At 41.9% G+C, this 24,865-nt stretch overlaps 1 long non-coding RNA gene across 3 annotated transcripts in view; it reads left to right on the forward strand.

Annotated features, from left to right (window-relative positions):
- Positions 1-24,865, forward strand: part of LOC132010904 (uncharacterized) — a 123,470-nt gene that overhangs the window by 16,762 nt on the left and 81,843 nt on the right. The window contains exon 4 of one of the 3 annotated variants that reach the window (XR_009402308.1): positions 2,973-3,507. The exons of 1 other annotated variant lie outside the window; for it this stretch is intronic. This is a non-coding gene — a long non-coding RNA (uncharacterized LOC132010904). Of the gene's footprint in view, positions 1-1,718; positions 1,842-2,972; positions 3,508-24,865 lie in introns of those variants that run through there. One more of the 3 variants, XR_009402307.1, reaches the window with a different exon arrangement.

The following is a 24,865-nucleotide window of genomic DNA, read 5'->3' on the forward strand; positions in this document are numbered from 1 at the left end:
GCTCAGTTTTCCCCCATTGGCGATGATAGTAGCTGTGGGTCTTTTGTATATGGGCTTTATGATGTTGAGATCTGTTTCTTCTAGCTCTACTTTTTTGAGGGTTTTTATCAAAGGATGTTATATTTTGTCAAATGCTTTTTCTGCATCTATTGAGAGAATCCTATGGTTCTTATCCTTCCTTTTATTAATGTGGTATAGCACATTGATTGATTTGTGGATATTGAACCACTCCTGCAGCCCAGGAATAAATCTCACTTGGTCTTGGTGAATAATCCTTTTAATATACTGTTGGATCCGATTAGCTAGTGTATCATTGAGAATTTTTGCATCCATGTTCATCAGGGATATTGGTCTGTAATTCTCTTTTTTAATGGGGTCTTTGTCTGGTTTTGGGATCAAGGTCAACCTGGTCTCATAGAAATAGTGATTTGAAGGGACACGTGCACCCTAGTGTTTGTAGCAGCAATGTTCACAATTAGGGACAGACTATGGAAAGAGCCTAGATGTCCATTGACTGATGAATGGATGAAGAAGATGTGATACACACACACACACACACACACACACACACACACACAGGAATATTACTCAGCCATCAAAAATAATGAAATCTTGCCATTTGCAATGACGTGGGTGGAACTAGAGGGAATTATGCTAAGTGAGATAAGCCAGTCAGAAAAAGACAAATACCATACGATTTTCACTCATTTGTGGAATTTAAGAAACAGAACAGGTGAGCATAGGGGAAGAGAAGGATAAATAAGGTAAAATAAAAACAGAGAGGCAAACCATAAGAGAATCTTAACTATAGAGAACAAACTGAGGGTTGCTGGAGGGAAAATAAGTGGGGGGAGGGATAACTGTATGATGGGCGTTAAGAAGGACACTTGATGTAATGAGCACTGGGTGTTGTATACAACTGGTGAATTACTAAATTCTATCTCTGAAACTAATGTGTTAACTAACTTGAATTTAAATAAAATCTAAAAAAAAAATTGTTGTGAACTCCAACACTGTACCAGCAGTTTTTAGATAATGGTTGTTTACTATTTTTAAAATGTTTTTCTTATTTTGTTTGTAATTATAAAAATAAACCTATAATATAAAAAATGATGTCATTAAGGTGGGCGTAATCAAATATGGTATCCTTACAAAAGGGGGATTTGAACACAGAGAATCCTTGAGGGAAGATGATGTGGGTAAATAAAGGGAGAAGATAGCCACCTAGGCAAACCAGAGAGGAATGGAACAAATCCTTCCCTCACAGCTCTCTGAAGGAACCAACCCTGCTGACAGCTTGATCTTGAACTTCCAGCCTCCAGAACCAAGACATGATATTTTTCTGTTGCTTAACCTGCCCAGCCTGTGGTGCTTTATCCTCACAGTCCAAGCAAACTAATACAGCTCTTTTTGCTCAGAATGCTATTCTGCTGCCTTCTTGCCCCACTCTGAATGTACTTTGTGTAGCACCCATACAAGCACATGTCTTGATGTGGCTTTATATTCCCTGCCTCAGCTGCTCCCAAGTGGTTGGCCAGCCTTTGGGATGGTATTAAAAGAGTTCACATTTATTGATACCATTTTATATGCCAGGAAATTGAGGCACAGATATGTTTTTGCAACTTATCTCAAGGTCACATACCTATGAACTAGTAGAGCGAAGATTTGGATGGACCTAGACACTCTGACACCACAATCCTTGCCCTTAATTCTCACAGTGACATCTTCACCACCACTCAGAGGAGCTTGGAGATTACTGGAGCTGAAAGAAGAGAAATTAATGGCTATTTCTTATTAGCAGGACAGAACTGACAGCTCTGTGTCCTCAGTACTGGTCTCCATGTATCTCTCTCATCACATCCCTGGAACATACTAGACAATGGTGCCCACTGCCTGCAGATCACTCAGCTTGCTAAGGAGTTCTATTGGCCAGAGTCCAGAGCTGTTGCTCTCATTTTAGGTCCTGGACCTTTCATCTTTCAGGCTTTCCCAGAGTTGCCATTGATGAATTTTTGGGCTTCTGTCCAAGGATCTGATGCAGAAAAGCACTATGGGGAGGCAGAATGTCATAGCGGTTAAGGGTGCTGGTTCTGGTGCCAGATGCCTGGGTTTGGATACTGGCTCTGTACATGACTTAGTTAGCCTCAGATACTCATCTGTAAAATGGGATGATTGTAGTACTTATTTCATAGGGTTGTTTTGGTGAGAATTAATTAACAGATGTTCACTTCTTAGATCAACACTTTGTGAGTACTTAGTACATGTTGGCAGTTATAACGTGTCAGTGGGATGGACTGTAGTACTCTAATGGTAACTACCTAGGGGATCATCTCTTCCAGGAAAAAGACTGAACTATATCCAGTCTATAGTGATAAATTCATAAAATTTCAATACCCTGTCATCCATATTGCAATAGAAATACAGAGGTTGATGTATATGCAAGTTATTTCAGAATTGTGCAATTTAGTAGGAAATGTTCATAGCACATAATAAATATTTGTTGAACGAATAAAGGAAATGTGAGGTGAGGCCTTGGTGCTGCGGGAAAGAGGGGAGTGCAGGCTGGCAGAGGGATGCCTGGGCAGCTATGGTAAAAGAGTAGTAAATTTTCCAATTCTAGAGGATGAGGTGAATTCTGATCCAAAGCAGCAGATAGAGAAGTGAGAGGGCAGTGGGCATCTCAAGACCCTTATCGTGGCTAGCAGTGGTGGAGATGTTGGGGCTAAGGCTGGGCTGAGCAAGAGGCAGCAGGCCTGCGAGCAGGGGCAGAGAGGAGCTGTATTCTAGGAAGGGAAATCCAGGGAGGACAGGAGCTTGTCAGACATGCAGAAAGACTCTTCTGTAGGAATTAGAGATGGTCTCTATCTCTTGCTGACTCACTGGGTCTCTGGAGAAAGGCCTGGGGGCAGCGGAAGTACTGCAGACTCTGATGGCTACTTGAGCTAAGCCTGTTTCCTGAACACTGAGGACAGGTCTTTGCTGCTGGCACCCGGGAGGTGCAGGACACCGGGGCTGAGAGAGAGTGCCAAGGACTGGATTCCAGCTTCTGTGTTGCAAGGCGTCAGGACAATGCTGAAGCCCAGCGAGAATGAACACTCCCATTCTGAACCTGAAACTTGAAATTATACCTGGAACTTTTAAAATGGAGTCAATTGAGGATTTTCCAGAAGCAACAGAAAGATTTCTGTTGCATTTGTCATTAAGAAGTATAAATTGCTATAATCTTTTTAGAGAGTGATTTTGCAATATTATCAACATTTAAAGGATGTTAATTGCAGTGTTGTTTGTAACAGTGAAAAAGTGGAAATGATTTAAATGCCATCAGCAGAGGACTGGTTAAATAAGAATCAGAAATGATGAAGTAAACATGTACAGATATGAAAAAGTTACCCCATTAAATCATGTGGAAAAAACATGCTTCAGAAGAATGAATCAGTAATATCCTGTGTGCAAAAAAAAAGAATTTCGTGTGTTGAGTACGTATGTTTGAGTAATGCATGGAACATATCTGAAAAGACACAAACCAAGTGAACAGTGGCTAATTCCAGATAAAGGGTTGATGGGAGATGGGAGGGAGAGAAAAGGGAAGAGGTATCTCACTTTATACTTAAAAGATTTCTCTACTATTTGCTTATATTGTTCTGTTTTACAAGTATTTATGACATTTTTAAAAATTTTTTAAATTTTATTTTTTTCTTATTCAATTTTTAAAATTTTTCCTCTTTCCTATTTTAACCTTTTAAAACTATTTTATCAGTACTTTTTTTTTTAATGACATGCTATTTTTAAAACACTGTAAAAAAGAACCTCAAAATAAAACTAAAGCTTGTTACCTGGGTGTTTGGGGTTTTATATTTTCTTGTCTGTCTTCAGATTTGGAACAAATTGCTTGTTTTTTTTTTTTCTCCTTCTATTTTGACCTCAATTCTTCTTCTTTTTCTTTTCCTCCTCCTCCTCCTCCTCCTCCTTCTCCTCCTTCTTCTTCTTTTTTAATCATGTTCAGTTAGTCAGCATATAGTATATCATAAGTTTTTGTTGTAGTGTTCAATGATTCATTAGTTGTATATATCACCCAGTGTCTTTTTTTAAAGATGATTTTATGTGGCTTTTTAAAGACCATAGGGGGCTTTGGAGAGGCTGGCAGTGGGGTTCTGGTCATCAGGAGGCCAAATGGGGTAGTCATAGGACACTGCCAAGAGGGTTTGTGAGCAGGAGAGAAACTTCCGATGTGTGTCACTCTCTGAAGGCCATTCATTTGGTTCCATGCAAGCCATCAAATGGGCACTTGTTGGGCACTAGGCATTATATTTAGCACCATGTTGGACATCTCAGTGGGTACAGCTCTGCACTTCAAGGGGGATTTTGCAGAGCATGGCATAAAACTTGACAGATACTACCTTTTGGATGGCTGAGGTAATTTCACAGCCTCTTCCCTGGCTGTAGCATATTACCCCTCACTGGGCTCAGGGCAGTCACTGGGCACTGGGCGGAATTCTGTGTGTTCCTCTCCACTGGACACACCATAGAATTCTCTGGACTCCACATAAAATGTAACTTGCAGCATCATGGTTGGCATCATGCAGAACTCTGAGCTAATCCCCAGGAGGTACGTCTTTGTGGGTACCCCAATAACGGATATGGATGAGTAGATGAAGAGTTTGATTCTTGCTCTCTCACAACAGAGACTGTGCTAGGAGGAAAGGGAGTTATAGACCCATCAGGGCAACCACGTCTCCTCTGCCAGAGCTCCCTGAACTGACCGTGGCCATGAGGAAGGAAGACCAGAGACTGGGGAAGAGCAAGGGAACAGTTGAGCCACTTGCCAACTCCTTCTCAATATCAGAAAAGCCCCAAGGGCTTGAAAGGGTCAGTTTGCTGCACGAGACTGGAAATAAACAAATGGAATCCCCCATCATTAATACAGATACTTCTGAGAGTAGTGCAAGGTAAAGGAAAACCAAAGAGCCTGGAGGGAGAAGGAAGCTCTGGAGAAGTCCCATGTCCAGGCTCACTGCTGCTTGGATCGCAGACCCTTGTCTGCCTTCATAAGTTCCCATTTTCATGTGGCCTTTAATTTCCCACATAAAAGGCAATAAAACCAAATTAAATACCTCCTGTGACCCCTCCAATTTTTCATGAGAGTTTCTGTACCCTCATTGCCAACAACAAAGCCCAGCTGAGATGGGATGCTGGGTGGCTGGCTAGGCACCTTCATTAGCTAGATTATTGCATACATTTCAGATTAACAGAGATTTGAAGTTGCTTGTAAACAGCCAAGAAAGGACCACATGCAGAATTATTTGAGAATAATCAAAGGAATTTTGTGTCTTCTTAACTTAGGAGGACCCACAGCAGGGCAGGCTTCACTCATAAATGCTCTCAGGGCCTTTTGGACAATCTTGAGCAGCTTCTTCTGCTGTGATTAAGAAAAACAGATGTATGCACCTGGGAACTCACACTCTTAGAGTGACACACCTTTATTGAAAGCCTTCCCTTGAATCGAGAAGAGAATGTTGGCTCATTATGCTGCTAGACTTAACCCAGGCACCTCACTCTTCCCCCAAATATACTGAGGGAACTCCCTTGAAATTCCCTTCTCCCTCTAGGTGCTGGCAGCCATTTGGGCCTTTATCAGTAGATTTACTTATTCTGCATGTTTCACATAAATGGAGTCATACAATACGTGACCTTTTGTGCCTGGCTTCTTTCACTTAGTTTAATATTTTTTTAGGTTCATCTACTTTGTACTAATAGCTTTTCAGGGACACTGTGTGGTGTGAAAAGAATTTAGTCTTTGGTGTCAGACAGATGTGGGTTATAGTTCTGGCTCAGGCACTTACTAGTCATGTCTTAGGAAGCTTATTTACTCTTTTGGGACTTCAGTCCTCATTCATAAAGTGAAGATAATAAGCCCTACCTCAAATGTAGTTGTGAGGATTAATGATTAACATATACAAAATCATTTGGTGTTGTAGCTTGCACATCGTAGGCACTCCCTAATTGTCAGAAGAAAAGAAATTAAGTTAAATGTGAGAATATGTGGTACAGAGCCTGCTAATTCTTTGCCTTTGCCCCCTCTTTCATGTCCTCCTTTAGAAGCCTCATTACACAGTGGCAGCTTTTTTCTCTGAATTCCTACAACCTCTCTTCCCCTTATGTCAAACATTTGCCTTGCCCTGAGCATACACTTCTGGGTCCCTTTGTCAAGTAGGTTCTTTTTTTCTCAGTGTGTGTATCTTATCCCCCCACCCCACTCCCACCCCAACTGGACTACATCTTTTCTAGAGGTCAGAAGCTGTTTTCTTCTTCTAGGGAACATATGTTCTAAATTCTCTGGGCCAGTCCCCTTTGTAAATACTCTGTTATGTAGTCCTTACAAACCACTGGGATGTCACAGAGTATCCAGGAGTCTGGCAGCCTGGCCACGTCTCCCAGGTAGTTCTGGCATGCAAAAGTGGCACAGACTCCTTCTTCAGCCTGATTTTGGACAATATGATCCCTTTCAATGTTTGGGGAAAGTGTCTATTGTCCAGAAGTGCCACATCTGTCTCCTGCCACCCACACAGAAATGGAGCTGGCAGCATGCGAACCTCCATCCTAATTATCTGGCCGTAATTGAAAGGTGCAAGTTGGCATTCTCAGGAAGGTGCTTCTTCAAAGGCACTTGCTGCAGAAGCTAAACTCCAAATTAAAATTGATTCCCATCCTCATAGATGCATCAGCTATTAGAGAGTAGGTTTTGGAATGGAGTGTGCTACCAGAGAATGAGGTCAGATATGGGCAGGGAAAATGTCTTCCAGAGTTTCAGCATATTAGACTCAGCTGAATTTATATGTTGGGTTTTTACTACAAGTAAAATATGATAGCATTCACAGTACCCATTTAATGTTTTTGACCCTGTCTTTTTTCTTTTATATAGGAAGTTAGTACTTAGAGAAGGAATAAAAACAGAAACCAAGAGTCAGAAGCATTTATGAAGGTGACAAATTTCTAGAGCAGTTCTTAACCATTTTTTGGGGTCACAGAAAACAGACAGGGCCTATGTGCATAGAAAAAAATTCTGCATGTAATTTTGGGGAGACTTGCAGACTCCCTCGTAACCCACCTAAGGCCACCAGGTTAAGACTTCTACTAAAATGAGAGCCACTTGTCTTTAACACTAAAGTCACAAAGATGAGTAAGACATGGTTCCTGCCCTCAAGGGATTTTCACTGTGGTGAGGGGGATCAAACATATATCAGTCAGTGATACTTCAGCTAGTCAGTTGCAGAAACCTACTGATTCTTTCTGTGCCCTCTCTCCTTTCACTTTGTACTACCCTTGTCCTGTTTTTGTCTCTCGGTCCTGGGGCAGGAGCAATAGCTTACAAGTGGTAACATGTTAGTTTCTTCATCCTTCATGTGGAAGAGCAGTGATCCTCCTAAAAGTTACTCATCTGAGGAAGAATTAGCTCACTCCTCTCTCAAGAATCTTGCCATGGTGTTTTTCTAGACCTTCCAGAATAAGGACTCAATTTCTTGCAGCAGCTCTCAAAGCGTTGTGATTGGATGCCATTATACGTTTCAGCTTTGTGTTCTCTCCAGCCTGGTCTGAATCCGGGTCTTTATCAGTACCAGATCCCTCATTTTTCCCTAAGTGAAGCATTTTCAAGCTTCCCTGTATGGCTCATTCTCACTCCCATCCTGGAATACTATTTCCCTTATTATCTATCTATTAAATCCTTCTCATCCTCAAAGAACCAGATCAAACATCTCCTCTGCAAAACTGGCCTCGATTCACCAACTCAGAATGAATGATGGCTTTTTTGAACCTAAATTTAGCACGTATTTTATCCCGTGTTATAGAAATGTAATGGCCCATGCCCGATTCCATCAAAAGACCACAATATTTTGAGGCAGAGGTGGCATCAGATTTATCTCTGGGGTGTGGAATCCCTACCAGAGGGGTGGTCCTTGGAATCACTAAAAATAGGTTTTGTTGAAAGTGGAGGTGTGATTAAGGGAAAGGGGCGTCACAAAATCCCACAGATGAGAGTTCAAAATGAAAGCTTCTCAGCTCTTGAAGATAAGCCTCAGGAGGGCGAAGGATGGTGATTCTGGGTCCAAGAGGTGGGGGACCCCAGAACAGATCTCATTCTCAAACTGGGTTTCTAACAGAAAGATATACTGGATAAGAACTGTTCTGGGATAGGTTGAAGTAGAAGACCTTCAACCTCAGCCTCCTCAGAAGAGGACACTTGGGCAGCATGGACAGTACTTTGGTGCTATGGAGGTCCTCCTCTGCCAAGCCTCTGGGCTCATCCCATGCCCAGAGGCTACTTTACTTCATCATGGCTTCCACATCCATGTAGTGTCTGGCAGTTGGAAAAGATTGGCCTGAGAGTCCTGAGGGTTGGGCTTGGCCCTTTAGGTTGGCTTTGGGTGCAGAGGACACACCTGAAAATGCACAGGAGCTACTGGAGCTGAGGACTTGAAAGCACTCTTATGGCTTGAAAGCAACACCCCAACAGGCACTTTTGCTTAGCCACCGGTGCCTTTCCCTCAACTTAAAACAGTGGGCCAGAGCCAAAGTGCTTTAGACTTCTAAGCTCTAAGTATTGCTATGCATATTACGAGGAGGATATGGTTAGAGAATTTATGCTGTTGTTGGCAGACCTCAAACTGGATGGAGGCTACATCCATATCTGCCACGTCTGTATCTCCAGCATTCGGGACTTTGTCCACAGTGGAGCATAATAAATACTCGCAGAATTGAAACCCAAGTGCTTCTTAGCTGGCTCTGAATATTGATTCTGCTATGCAAATATTTCTTCCCATTCTCCACAATACCAAATGCCACTGTTTTTGGTCCCTCTCCAAGGTCTCTGTCTCTAAGCTCTTAATTAGAAAAGGGAAGCAGTAATTATTAAAGTTATTAAAATATGGAATATTGCAAAGAAGCGGATTAGAAGTCTTCATGCTAATCCAAACAAATCGTGCTAATATTACTTTGATTCTAGCAGACTCAAACCCACAGAGGAAGATAAAAGCTAGGGCTTGTTTCCTAAGTGGTGAGTTTAGCCTATTCGCTAAGCCAGGATTCATCAAGCATTCACTGGGAGCTGCAAAGGAGAAGCAGGAGGAGATGAAAGGAAGAAAGATGCGAATGTGATGGAAAAGATGAGGTGGGTAGGGAGGACAGCTATGACAAGAGAGTCAAGCCGGCAGTTGGATTCATCAAGCTCCAGCCGCAAGCTCTTTCCTCTGCTGGGAGCTATAGGGTACAAGGAGTACCTTTGCCACCCTATGACTTCACAGAATGCATTTATGAAGATGACTACTCGAATCCTCTGCCCCTTTCAGACACATCTGCTGGCCTGATTCCTACTGGGCAGGGCCACTTACTATAGAGAAAAATACACACTTTAGCCAGTATGGTCCCAGAGCTCTAACAGAGTTATACATCGGATGCGTCTTTGGGAACCTGCCTTGGCCTGGAAAGTCCCTACAACCATCTCAAATTCAACACATGCCATACTGAGCTGAAAACTTACTCCCTTGCCTGTTTTTCCTACTGGCACTTCCTCTCAATCTGTGGAGCCACCACCTACTCAGTCCTCTGGGCTGAACTTGACAGCCCCCCTAAGAGCCTCTCTTCAGCCATTCACCAATGTCTTCTGATGGTCGAGAACTGGCTCTTCTGCTCTTTTTCCTCTCTACCTTCAGCACCACTGCTGTAGTTTGAATCTTTATCCTCTCTTCCTGTACTACTTCTCTAGTTTCTTCTTCTGCCACTTTCTCGACCTACACATTTCAGGCAGCCCACACTGGAGACACCATTCCTATCTCCATGCCTTTGTCCATGATCATTTCTCTGTCTCCCTTGACCACCTCTCAAACCCCTCCCCATCCTCCAGGGCCCAGCCTATTTGTTACTCTCTCTGGGCATCCACTGTTGGTCCTCACCAAGCTTTGGGCATTGCGGTGTCAGAGTACTGTCACTGTTGGACAGGTCTGTCTCCCTTGAGGGTCAGGGACTGTGCATTCCATAGTTATCCTTCCTGAGGGCCTTGAAGAATGCCTGCTTGCACATGGTAACTCTTAGTATACCTTTCCTGATAGAACATTGGTACTAGAGGGTGATTAATCCTGTAGATACATGCTGCTGTGAAAGACCAAACTGCCAGTTTGAAAGCAAAAAGCTTGGGAGAGGTGACTTGAGGAATTATATTGTGATGTCTACGGAGGCAAGAACCATGGGTCTGAAGGGAAGGAGAGGATAGTGAAGAAGTTGCATTTGAGTCTGTCCAGTGGCTAGGACTTTATTATATCTCATAAGAAGATCTTGGTGGTTCTCAAAAAATCATTATTATAGTTAGGATTTGAAAGATTTGAAATAAACATTTCAATTTGGAATAAAGCCACTTAATTGAACACCTTGTCTGTCCAAGTATTTTTACCTATTTTATATTTAAGCCTAACAACTCTACTTGTTAGTTATATTTACCCCCATTAGTTGAAAAAAATTGAGGCTCAGAAAGGTTAAATAATTCACTCATGGTCACACAGGAATAAAGCGAATAGAATAAGGATCTTTTTTTTTTTTAAATTTTATTTATTTATTTGACAGAGAGAGATCACAAGTAGGCATAGAGGCAGGCAGAGAGAGAGAGAGAGGAGGAAGCAGGCTCCCCGCTGAGCAGAGAGCCTGATGTGGGGCTCGATCCCAGGACCCTGAGATCATGACCTGAGCCGAAGGCAGCGGCTTAACCCACTGAGCCACCCAGGCACCCTAGAATAAGGATCTTTTAAGACTTAGAATGTAGATCCGATTCTAACACCTGATTCTTTTTTTAAAAGATTTTATTTATTTAACACCTGATTTTTTAAACAAGCCTATATTTACTCTGGAAAGTGGAAACATGCTCACCCTCTAGGATCTATGTATGAATTCATCACATCTTCAGCTTTTTCTCACCAGAAATATAATAGGATTAACAAGAGCTGATAAAGTGGACTGAGGTTTGTGTCCGTTTGCCCTCCTTCATTTCCCTTGCTTCTGGTTGGTACCAAAAAAGAAATCAAAAGATAAAACAACAAAGTAGAAAAGAAAATAGGCACAAAAGACGTGGGCTGACTGGGGAAAGGAAGAGAAGCAAAATGCCCCAAGAATCCACAGATGGCTAACTGTATCTGCTTCAACACGCTTTTCAAAGATGGTATTCTACTCAGTCCTCATAACAATACTGGGGATATATAATAGTAGTTCCATTTGCTATATGAGGAATTGGACTCTCAAGGAGCTTAAAAGCTTTGACTGAGTTGTAACAACTAATGATGGGCAGAGCCAGAATTGAAACCCAGGTGCTCATTCTCCCAAACCGACTTTGGTCCCACCTACCAGGTGGATCCATACCTCCGCACGCAGCACAGTGCTTGTCAACCAGTTATGTGTGAATATGTGAATGGTAATAACCTATTTTTATTGCACCTACCCTGTGACAGATACTCTACAAAATGCTTTGCATAAATTTTTTCTTAATTCTTGTTACAACCCTATGATGCCAGCACTGTTAATAGTCCCACTTTACAGATAAAGAAACCGAGGCACAGAGACATTTAAGTTACTTGTATAAGTGGCAGAGCCAGGATTTAAGTCTGGTTCTGATGACTGCTGATGACTGCTCTTGAAAGTAGGTAACACCCTTCTGTGTCTTCTAATCATGCAGGATCTTCCAGTGATCTCTTCTCTTGGAGAAGGCCCATGCTGTCTTCCTTTAGGGCTGGGCTCAATTGGGTACAATCTTATATGGCAGGCCTCCTCAAAAATCTTTTCTCCAGGTTTACACTTGGAAGGTAGAAGAGAAAGATAAGAAACATCTTATCCTTTATTTGTAAACAAAGGATCATAGGGGAAGGGAGGGAAAATTGAATGGGAAGTAGTCAGAGAGGGAGACAAACCCTTAGAGACTCTTAACTATAAAAAACAAACTGAGGGCTGTTGCTGGAGGGGAGGTTGGTGAAGGGCATTAAGGAGGGCATGTGATGTAATGAACACTGGGTGTTATATGCGACTGATGAATTATTGAAGTCTATATCTGAAACTAATGATGTACTATATGTTGGCTAATTGAATTTAAATTAAAAAAAAAGAAAAAAGGGAAAAAAGAGAAATATGGTTGGTGGCTGGCTTTTCTTTAGTCAGAACTAATTAATATCACCTTTTGCAAGCCCTGGGGCTAAGTGGTGAATATTTCCTTGTATTTCATTTGAATTGTTCACTGAGCAGAATTCTGTGATGAGACTCTATGCAAGCAATGACCCGTGCAAAATATGTTCTGTTTTCATCCTGTTCGTGGGTTTTACTAGCTCAGGACAATCCTTTTATGTTTTTTTCTCTGATTATTTAAAAATTTTAAAATTTAAATTCAATTAGCGAAGGCATAGTACATCACTAGTTTTTGATATAATAGGGTTTTTAAAAAAATATTTATTTGAGAGAGAGAGAGGGAAGGAGAACATAGAAGCAAAGGGAGAGGGAGAAGCAGACTCCACACTAAGCAGAGAGACTGGGATCATGATCTGAGCTGAAGGCGGATGCTTAACCAATTGAGCCATCCAGGAGCCCCCTTTTAGGATTTTTATTTCTATTTTCAGAAAAATTCCTGGCAGGGCATTTGGAGATGTAGTGAATGTGGTGATGACTATCCCCAGGTTATGAGACCTCTAGGTTTTTGCCCCTCCAACCCGACCCCACCTTCATTTATTAGCTTTTCCTGGCCCACAGCTTCTTGAACTTTCAGTCTCCTTGTCTGCCTACGTCCTATTGGATAGAATTTCCTATTGGATAGAATTTTCTTATTGGATTGGATTTCTCTCATTTGCCAAACTGGGCCATGGTGAGAGTTGGGGGGGGGGGATAGTAAATAGTAATAATAATAGCAACGCAACAGCTGCTCTAACCCTAACGTGTGCTGGGTTTCTTACCCTTAAGATAAGATGGGCTCTAGCTCCCATTCCATCTCAGTAGATATACAGTAGACTCCTCAAGATTTTCAGGCATTCCCTGGATGGGGTGTGGGCTCTCAGTCTCATGACCCCCTGTGCTCTAAGCTCCTGTGTTTGCAGAATTGGTTTGGTTTCACCTGACCCTGTGTGCTTCTGAGACACTAGTCATTTTATTTAATTACGCCTGGTAGCAGCCCTGGTATCTGTCTTTTTATGTAAATGTGGTGGCTAAAGTAGTTCAGTAAGTCAAAACTGATGTATCAAACAGTGTCTAAACTCATGTTGTCTTGTGTCTACGTGAATCTTGAGCCTACTGCGCCTGCCTTCAAAATAACACACCATATCATTTATTGAAGCCTTATGATAGGTTAGGTACTGGGCTGATCTATGATCACATTTTACCCTCGAAGTGGTCCACCAAGATAAGAGTTTCAATTCCATTTTGCAGATGAGGAAACAGTAATCGAAATCACGTGGCAAAGAGGTATTGGAACTTGTATTGGAAAGACTGCCTAATTCCAAAGTCAGCTCTTGCCCTCCGCATACTGCTTAGAGGGCTGAGTTTGCTGTATTCTCACTTAGGTCCTGGAGCAGAGGCAGAGGTTCTGTTTGGTTCTATCTCCTCTTATGTCTGAGTATTCTGGTAGGTGCTGGGGCATGGTTGTCAATGAAATCTTAGGACTTTGTTCTTTAGATAGAGAACAGAGCCCTTTATCCCTTCCAGGTCTCCCAACATCTTCCTAAGTTCTGTCCTTCAGAATGTGCCCATTTAGAAGCCCACTGGTCTCTCCAGCACCTCTTCCTTGGGCATGACTGCTGCCTTACATTGATTACTGTGAGGGTAATGTGACCTTCACATTACTGCCAAACCATGATCTTAGTCTGTTGGTGTATTTTAATGTATTTAGTGTATTTTATGCCAATTAACGCAGTCTCTACCTCATATTCTTGAAAACATAAGCCTGACTTATCTCAGCTCAAATGTTAGTCTTCCTCAAGAAGGTCTTCTTCTACCATCCAAAATAAAGGTAAACCCTTCTACTGCCTAGTTACTCTAACACATTTAGGTGATTCATTTAAATATGTTTATTCCAAATTGAAATTATTAATGTGATTCCATTGATATGAAGAATCCATAAAAGGTGAATTTATACAGATGGAAAATAGATTGAAGCTGGGGCGGAAACTGGGATTAACTGTAAATGGGCATGGGGGATCTTACTGTGGGGATGAAACTGTTCTAAAACTGATTTATGGTGATTGTTATATCACTCAGGAAATCTACTAAAAGTCATTGAATTGCACACTTGAAGTGGGTGAATTTTGTGATGTGTAAAATATACTTCAGTAAAGTTATTGGGAAAAAGAAAATACCTTGTTCAGTTTGCTCAATTTAGTACTGTCTGTCACTCTTTGATTAGGGTGTAAGCCTCTGATGGCAGGGCCCTTGTTTGTCTTGTTCACCACTCCACCCCTAGTAACCAGACCAGCATTGGGCACCTAGTAAGAGCTCAGCACATATTCAGGGGATGAGTGAATAAACAAACTAGCAATCTCCACCAGAGTTCAAGTACTCAAATGCCATTGTTTGAGCCTGTGGAAAGAGATAGGCTCAAAAGAGAATCAATAACAAACTTCAGACCTACAAGTCATATGTCAACTGGCAAAACTCCCATTCAGTGGGTATGCCAGATTGTCTGCTATTAACTGTCATCTTTTCTGTCTGCTTCTGCATGATCTTCATCATTGCATCATTCCTACAGAGAAGTCTGCAAATGTATTTCCCAGAATCTCTCACCAGGATGGCTGTGGGTTAGATTCTGTAAAACCACATGAAGATTGAAGGGTGTTAGGGTAGACGTCATTATTCTCTGCACAATTGTAGGCACAGATGAGGAGCAAAAGTAAGTTTTGCAGAAGCTTCCAAGTGAGTTCTGTGGACCACCTGTTATAGAGAGCTGAGATTGTAGTTTTTGTTCAGTTCTTGAGTTTCATAGCTCAAGCACCTCTGGGCAAGCTCCCATTTCACTTGATGTGAGCTGTGGGTAGCAGAGACTGGTGGCAGACACTTTCCTGATCACTTCTTGATTTCATGAACTCTGGAAGCTGCTATCCTGATCATCGCTCAGATGATTCTGTTGGTTACACGAGAGTCCATTCCCTATGTTAAAACCTTCCCTATTTGGAAAACCTGGGGGAGTCTCTTTTTCTGGTTGAACTCTGATACAATAGGTATAGAATATAATCTTTAAAAATCCAAAGATGGAAAACAGTGGGAAGAGGAAAGGGTAGAGACTCTGGGTCCTTTTTTAGATTCCAATTGGCCACAAGAGGCACATGCATCATTTATCCCTGGACATCTTGGATCTTGAAAGAAAGTCTCCTTTCCATTTTCCATTATGACCTCTGTCCTCTCTTTCTTCTGTTTTCTGTGCTGTGGTTTTTGTGAGTGGTTCCTTTCCTCCTTTCTCTCCTTGCCAGCTCTGAGAAGCCATCAACCTACCTTTCCCCAGAGCCCTGATTTATGGAACTTGGCCAGCTCTCTTGCCTTTGCAGTCTTGATAAAATCATCCAGTTGCCTGGTTACACTGAGGGAGCATAGCTAATGCCAGGCAAGATTCCCCAAAGCAGGACACATTCGGCCTACTCACCAAACTTCCCAAATCTTGTGCCAGACTCTTAAGGAGTCAAGAACTTAGATTTGCTGCCTAGAAAAAAGGTATTGTACAACCTGTTCTTTTCCTTCAATAACAACAACAACAACAAAATTAGGCCAAGATCATCTTTTAATATGTATTCAGCCAAAATGTACTGTTTTGGTTTAATTTGAGTCTTAACTATACTTGGTAGTTTCTGAAGTCTTAGTAGAAACTGGTTAGGGAGAGACTGTACGTTTTTCACTGTTGGTGTCTTAACCTCACTCAAGTCCTCTTACCTTCAGTCTAGAACCTCATAAAGCCGTTAGCCATTTCTTACTAAGACACACTTACATTAGTAGCCTGACACCCATCACTAGGGCCTAGAGTTAAGTCACACTCCCAGACTTGATGTTTGAGTGGTAAGGATGAACTCTGCCTTAGTATGCATCTGTCTGGTCCTGGTACTTTCTGACTTAGTATTAGACTTTTCCAGAATTGGGCATTTGCCTCAACCTCTCCCTGTAGTCACCTGGCTATCCTGCCTTGTATTATAATCTCTCTCCATCACTAGGGCCTGACTTAAAGTCTATCTCTATGGTTGGGATTTACACCCAGTTCAGTTTCTCCCCTCCCTGTTGGGGATGGTGATGGAGAGGTACTGAAATCTTCTTCTTGAATCACCCCTTCCCAAGTTACTGGCTTAAGTCCTGCCAAGAATATATGGATCACTAGAATTAACATCACCTATATGTATGCAAGTACCTCAATACCAACTTCTTCCATATCAGTACTCCATCACCCCCTGACCTCTCTCTTCCACTATCACACTCCAATGGCCTTGCCCTGCCTAACTCACTGCAGAACCTGTTAGACTCTGAGTCATGGACCTTCTGGTTGCTCTTGTCGGAACCAGCATCTTTATTGGAACTAACAGAGATTCAGCAAGCAGTCAAGATTCCTTTCCTAGGTGCTGGTATGTCACCAAGGGGCTCACAGTATTACCCACAACAGTACTTTTCCCCTAGCTGGCTGGCCCACATTACTGAGAGTCTACCATGCATTACATCCAAGTTTCCATTCCAGTAGGGTAGAATTTCTCATAGCTGGAATGAAGATCAAAGGCAATGAAGAATGAAATCTTTTTGTTAGTTCAGGCAAAAGCAACACTGGGGTCTGAATTCTCCAGGTAATAATATTTTCATTTGCCTAGGAGAAATCTTTGGAGCCTTAGAATGCTTTCCTGTTCACAGAGGTGAAAGGAGTTTTCAGATCTCTTGAGAGTCCTAGTCTGATGGAAATAAAAATGCAACAATAATAATATAAGATCCATTGTAAGTATACGGATAACTCAGGGAGAACCTTGAAAGCTGAGTTTTTGATGGTTTGTTGCTTTAGGCAAAACTAGTGCCTAACCCAACAGTGATGATAATAATAATGAAAATGCTGGAAAGGAATCCAGAAGAAAGGCATTCACTGTGCTACTGAGATGTGTCACTCATTGTGAAAATGAAAACATCAAATGCTAGAAGGATTCCCTGCTGCAAATCTTGAATACCCTGGGCATGGATAGGATAGTTTTTTTTCTTGTAAAGGATATGAGAGATATTTTTTAACCACCTCTGGCTTCAGTTTTTCTTTTTTCTCTGAAAAGCTATAAGCTTTTCATGCTATAAGCTGCCTTTCTTTATAGAACTATGAAAATCTCCTTCAGATGCAGTCAAATTTTATTGCCAAAGGCAGAGGATAAATTGGGGGTAAACACATCTCTGTATTCATTAAAACCTGCATCCATAAAACAGATTCTACTCTTTATAACTATTTATTCCGGTAGCACTGGAAATGGGTGAAAGTGTAAGGGTACATATCAGGAGATGCTGCCACATGGAAATAAAACAAGGAGTGGATTTGTCCAGTCTTTGTTCTCTGGTGCTGAGCTCCCTCAATTTCCCCACAGACACTGATCAGCGTGATAACATGTGGGAGTACCCCTGATGGACATATGCGCAAAGTGCCCTTGTAACCTCTGAAGGAAGGCATGCTAATTTGGACTGATCTTATCATAAGCTTAAAAAATGGTGGAAAATACTGGGTCCAGTGGATTCATACTTAAAGTAACAGTATGTCATCAACATATCTTTGCGAACAGTGACTTTCAGTTCCACAGGTCCCCGTGAGCATTGCTAAGGGGGTATACTGGTAGAAATTCTCTGATTTCATCTTCACTCTGGATACCAGTTTCATACCTAAAGTCCATAAGCAGCGAAGAGGGTCTTCTTCCATGGAGGAATATTGTATGCATCTAATAATCCAAGACTGTCTATAAATGAACAATGCAGTTCTCAAACAGAGATATGGTGGATTAAAACCTGCTCAGACAGTATTTTAAGGACCTGAATAAAGGGAATCCATTTACTTATTCTAAGGCAATACATTACTTAAGGAGAATTACTGATATTTTTTCTGGTCACGTATCCTTAATGCCAAGTAGCTAGCAGAACTTCTTGGGCATGTAATAGTCATGTTCCTCAGAGAAACTCAATTGCTGTTTGGAATTCTATGGTTATCCTGTCTCCCATTATTTATTGATGAATACTTTTGGCAGTAGGAACATTCCTTACAATGTAAGAATTTAGGTTTCAATAAAAAGAACACATATAAATCTGGAAAACAACTTGGGAGTCCTTTTCCTTGAGAAAATTCATTCACATTGAGTGCCCTAGAAAGTGCAATTCTGTCTGGAGAAGGTCTAGAGCCAGAGAAACTTGTAAGTGAAGCAGAATGGTAGCTTGACTAACTGACCAATGTCCTATGCGTTGGAACTTCCTTTCCCTGCAGACCACTTGGTAGCTCTTTAGGACTTGAAAAACTCAAAGTTCCCTCTAGCATTGCCATCTTCATTTAGCATCCTTGGATTCCAGTCCACCCAGAGGGAGTAACCAGGCTTTCCAGATCCTGTATGTACTCTGACCACCAGTCATGTGCTAGACTTAGCAACAATAGCAATAATGACCACAGTAGTAATTGCTAACATTTATGAAGCACCTACTATGTGCCGGGTATTGGGAGAGATGCTTTTCAAACTTATTTAATTCTCACAATGATAATGTGAATTAGGTTATGTTTTCATCCAAACTCTATGAAAAAGGATATGGAGGCACAAAGGGTTAAAATAATTAATAATTAACCTTGGGATTCAAACTATTTGAGCTTGGTCTTTAAAAAAATTTTTTAAATTTAAATTTGATTAATCAACACAGTATGTTATTAGTTTCATAGGTAGAGTTCAGGGATTCATCAGTTGCATATAAAATGCAGTGCTCATTACATCACATGCCTTCCTTAATGCCCATCACCCAGTTACCCCTTCCACCCCCCTTCTCCCCTCCAGCAACTCTCGGTGTGTTTCCTATAGTCAAGAGTCTCTCATGGTTTGTCTCCCTCTTTGATTATTCCACATTCCGTTTTCCCTAGCTTCCTCTATGATCCTCTGTTTTGTTTCTTAATTTCCACCTATGAGTGAAGTCGTATGACAGTTTTCTTTCTCTGATTGACTTAGTTTGCTTAGCATAATAATACCCTCTAGTTCCGTCCATATTTTTGCAAATGGTAAGACTTCATTTTTGATGGCTGAATAATATTCCATTATATATACACCACATCTGGCTTATCCATTTATCTGTCAGTGGACATCTGGGCTCTTTCCATAGTTTGGCTATTGTGGACATTGATGCTATAAACATCGGGGCACAGGTGCCCCTTCAGATCACTGTGTTTGTATTCTTTGGGTAAATTACCCTGTAGTGCAATTGCTGGGTCATAGGAGAGCTGTTTTTAACTTTTTGAGGAACTTCCTTACTGTTTTCCAGAGTGGCTCTACCAGTTTGCATTCCATCAGCAGTGTAAAAGGGTTCCCCTTTCTCCATATCCTCGCCAACATTTGTTGTTTCCTGACCTGTTAATTTTAGCCATTCTGACTGGTGTGAGTGAACCTGAGTCTTAACCACTATATACTATTTTCTCTGAAATTTTGGCATGATTTGGTAAGGCAATTTTTTAAAAGTTTACCTTTTTTTCTGTTATAAAATTTATTTTCATTATTAAAAAATTGAAAGCCAGAGAAACAAAAAGTAGAGAAAAATATGGGCTACTATAACAGAAATATCATAGACTGAGTGGCTTAAACAGGAAACATTTATTTCTCACAGTCCTGGAAGCAGGAAAGTCTAAGATCAAGGCATTGGCTGATTTGGTGTCTTGTGAGAGCATAGATAGCTGTCCTCTCAGTGTGTCCTCAGATGGCAGAGGGGTGCAAAAGTTCTCTGGGCTCTTTTTTTTTTTTTTTAAGATTTTATTTATTTGGCAGACAGAGATCACAAGTAGGCAGAGAGGCAGGCAGAGAGAGGGGGAAGCAGGCTCCCTGCTGAGCAGAGAGCCCAATGTGGGGTTCCATCCCAGGACCCTGGGATCATGACCCGAGCTGAAAACAGAGGCTTTCACCCACTGAGCCACACAGGCACCCCCTCTGGGCTCTCTTTTATAAGGGCACTAATCCCATTCCTGAGGGCGCTGGCCTTATGACCTAATCACCTCCCAAAGGCCCCACCTTCTAATAGCAATACCTGGGGGGTTAGAATCTCAACATATCAATCTGAGTGAAGGGACATGAACATTCAGCCACTGACAATGTCTTATAGTCTTACCACTCCAATAATCCATGGTTAATATTTAGGTATATTTCTATCCAGCCTTTTCCCTATATAGAATTCTATTTCCAGTTCTCACATAGTTGTGATCATTCTCTACTGAAGACACTGCAGACTGCATTTTCCCATGTTATAGACATCATAAATGTCACTTACAACAGCTACATATTACTGACCTAATGAATACAACATGATTTTCTTGACTCTTCCCCTCATTTTGGACATTTAGAACCTTTTCTTTTTATGTTTTACAGTGTTATGGATTATTTCCTTTGGGAAATATAGTCTTAGCTGTCTAGAGTCAAATGGGAATGCCCATAGAGAGGGTGACGAGAGAAAAAGAAGCTATCTTCATGGTACTTCCTACTTTCTGTAAGAGACAATGCCACGAGAAGCACAGGGAAGGGCTGGGAAACCATGAGGCACGTGGCAACATCACTCATTCACCATGATCTGCTGCTCTCTGCCACTGTCTGCCTTCTCTCACTCCTCAGGCTTAGGCATGTGAGGGTTGGAAAGAGGTCTTCTAGAGTTTTGACAATAATAGAGTTTTCTAGGGGCATCACGACACTGACATTTCCAAAAAGTAAAGTTTAATTGGCTAGAAAACACTGTCACCTATAACACTGTTGTTTAGAAAGGTAGTAGTGCTGAGAGGTAGTTTAGGGGGAAGCTTGGGATAGAAGAACACTGGAAAGTCTGACAGACAGAGTTAAATAAGTTTTCTGGCTCTGGCTACCAGCTATATCATTTCTGGTAAGCCAGCCTTTCTGGGCCTTGGTCTCCTTATTTGAATATGGTGGGGCAAGAGCTAATATCCCAGCACATACTTCAGTTGGAGACTGCCCCTGTCAGGGTCACCTGAAGCCTACTAGAGATGCCAAGGCACCATTTGCTATGTGGGACAAGACATTCTCCAAGGGCTCCCGGAGCCCACTTGAGTCTAGGACCTACTTGAATGGTGCCTCTGTTGACTTGCTTTAAGACCCAGAACAAAGAGTTGGTGTTAGGAAGAGTTTCTAAAAAAGCACTAGATGCATACCATAGAAAAGAGGAGTGTTCTTCTAAGTGCAAACTTGTTCCCAGATTCAGTCCTAGAAATTCCCATGCTTCCTGTCCATCTCCCTGCTTGGGATTAGTTCTGCATGCCCATGTGTCTTCTACATCCTCCCTCAGGAATAAGAAGCTGGCCACACACAGGTCCCATTCTGCTCCTTCCATTTGGCTCCTGATTTTGGTGTTGACATTATGAATCTATCTCCTACAACTACTTTTTAGCTTCTTTCTCTGATTTCTTGCCCTTTATAGCACATGATCATCTGGAGTTTTGAGTATTACATGCACTTAAAAGCCCTTTTGTATATTCCTGGAGCCCATAGGGGTGGGCTGAGAGTCAGAAGAGCTGTATACTAGTCTTGGCTCTGCTGTTTACTGCTGAGTTTCTCAACATTTTGGTCTCCCAATATAAGGCTTTAAGGAAGTAAGAGTGCGTGACTGGATACAATTTCCCTGGTCCCAGAATTCTGGTATTTGGTGACCAGGGATGAATTCTGGGCTTGTTAGAGAAAGAGAATCTTATAAGAAATCACAAGGCAAGGAGAGAAGGTAAGGATGGGCCAGTACAGGACCACACATCTACCACACTCCAATGCTGGAGAAGTTTGCAGCAACACGGAAGAGTGGAGAGTCTCATATAAACCCCCCTACGTGAGCAGTCTCCTTCCTGACATCCCACGCTGGGCTGTAACTCACTCAAAATTGTATTGAGGCTATAAACTGCAAAGAGCTCCTCTTGAAGAATTTATGAGGGGTCTGAAAGCTGTCTATTTGCTCTAGAGATATCTATTGTTTGTTTATAATGTGTGCATGTTTAATTTGCAATAAAACCGGGAGGCACTACTGTACAAACAGCTCATCTACCCTCAGGTGCTGTCTCAGAAGAGGGAAGATGGGAAAGGGGGAATTCAGGGAAAATCGATCACTTGGCCCTATAAGTGGAAAGATTTTGAGGTTTTGCTTCATACCTAAAAGGCTATCCTATTGTTCCTATGGGATGCATGGCCCTCTTCCTGGGGGTTTCTGAATGTCTCCTTATTCCCAGCATTCCCTTATCAGGTGGAGTTCCACACCCCTGAGTCCTTCCCTAGGTGATTCCTTCCTAGATGTGGGGTCTACAGGTAAGTGATGGAGACTCAGATCAGTGATTCTAAGTATACTTCAGGTTCTGCTGGCTATCTGAGGACAGAAATAGGGAAAATGGGAGTTTGGGTAAAACTGGTACCATCCTGGTAGGGGAAGGATGCCTGGGTAGGTTGCTCTGGAGGACTGTATGGGGTCAGGGGGTAAGAGAAGGGAGAGGCAGCCCAAGGGAGGAGGGGAAGCCACCAAAATTTGCCAAGTGTCTCATATGCCAGGTTTGGTGCAAGTGACTTAAATATGGGACCTCTTCTGATGTACTTAGAAACTCTGGGAGATTGGGATTATTATTTTCCTTTTACACACAGGAAAGCGGAAGCACAGAGAGAGTCAAGTTCACATAGTCAGTAAGTGGTGGAATCAAGCTGCCTGCCTCTTAAAGTCATTTCTTTGAGTGAATGTGACATATGGCCTTCTTGTGGTTGGTCTTATGAAAAGAGCAGCTTCTTTGTGCATCAGGATGAGAGACTCAACTTTTTTCCCCAGGAAGGGCTCCTAGATGTTGTGTTAGAAGGCTGGACCCAGGTGTAGAATATTCATGTCTTCATTACCAGGAAAGCCTGATGCTTCTCAGAGCATGGCTCTACTATAGCCCTTTTATTAAAGTGTACCATACTTAGTTTCAGTTTTATTTGTCGAAGACCCAAAGAGGACTGCAAGCCCCTGGTATAATGATATTGGACATCTGTGTCCTATTTTCAGTTCCATTTCAGTGAGAAAATGTGTTTCCCACCTTAGAATATAACCTCCATGTCATCAAGGACCTTCTCTACTTTTCACCCTTGGTTTCCTAGCATCTAGCACACATGCCACATACTTAATCAAGTCATACTACAGAACAAAGGAAGAAAGGCGGAAGACATAGTTCTTGTTTCTTTTTTAAAGATTGATTATTTATTTATTTATTTATTTATTTATTTATTTATTGAGAGAGCATGAGAGAATAGGAGAGGGGCAGAGGGAGAGAGAAAATCTCAAGCAGACTCCATGCTAACTGTAGAGTCTCATGCAGAGCTTGATCTCACAACTGTGAGATCATGACCAAGGTGAAATCAGAGTTGGCCGCTTAACCAACTGAGCCACCCAGGCACCCCTGAAGACACAGTTCTTTTGGAAGCTTCAAACTTCCTATGCCATGCATGGCTCAATGATTGCTTCCTTATGCTTTCATGCTGGGACTGGAGATGCCAATTTTATAATCACTTGCCACACTAGAAATTCTTATTTCAAAATTGCATTGTAGACCCTCAGGCTTTCTCTGGGGTCAGCTGGAGTAATCTCCTTCATAATGGCTAGGGTGGAGGGCCGAAACCCCTTCCCATCAGGACCTATGCCCTTCACTGGTTCATTCCCACAGCAAACCTGTATAGATCTTATGCCCGTTATCTCTGCATCTGGGAGGGCCTGACGAGACAAGATGCAGTTGAATTAGAACATTTGGAAGCACTAGAGTCCCCAGGAAGGAGTGTCTCACTCTTATGGGGGGGTGTCAAGGAAGACTGAGCAGAGGAAAGATTAGCCTATTTAGTTCCTAGAGGGCTCCTCCTGCCTACGGTTTGCTGGGGCTGTGGGTGATGATTTATTCCACTGACTTGCACACCATTGTGAGTCTGAATGATAGTACTTACCAAGGAGGGAGTTTCTTCCTGACCATCCACTTTCCTTACAGGTTTCCCTTTCAAGCCACCAAAATTTATGTCTTTGATATAGAGTAATGACAGCATCTTCCTCGATACCCTGCAGTTTTGGTGGTCTCCAGCATGAACTTTCAAAGTTCTCTTATCTATCTGTTCTCTGCTCTCCAACCCCAACTCCTCTGATCCTCTGGTGACAGGCATAGTCCACACCCACAAGGCTGATGGAAAGGATTAGGTACTGTCTTCAGGTTGTCTTTGTATCATGGCTTCCCCAGATAGCTCTAGGTGTTACAATAGATTAGCAAGAGTGGACGCAGAAATGTGCTGTACAAATGCTTTGGAGGTTTTCCGGGGAAACGTTGTCCAGGAGAAACTACACAGGCAAAGTCCCTTGTCTCAAACTCTGAACCAGCAGTTATTTGCCTTATGCAATGAGCTATTCACAAAAAGCTGTTTATTCTGTGAGCAAATGTTGCTTGTCCACTTTCCCTAGCCTTGGCAGGTTGGTGACACTCTCAGCGATTGCAGTTTTTCTATTATTTTTATTTTTTATTTATTTATTTTTTGTTTTTAAAATTTTTAATTTAAATTCAATTTAGTTAATACATACTATGTTATAGTTGTTAAACTCAACACACACGAAACAGGCAAACATATCAAAAAATGGGAAGAAGATATGAACAGACACTTCTCCAATCAAGACA

The sequence above is a fragment of the Mustela nigripes genome, chromosome 1, assembly GCF_022355385.1.
Source record: "Mustela nigripes isolate SB6536 chromosome 1, MUSNIG.SB6536, whole genome shotgun sequence".
NCBI lineage: Eukaryota > Metazoa > Chordata > Mammalia > Carnivora > Mustelidae > Mustela > Mustela nigripes.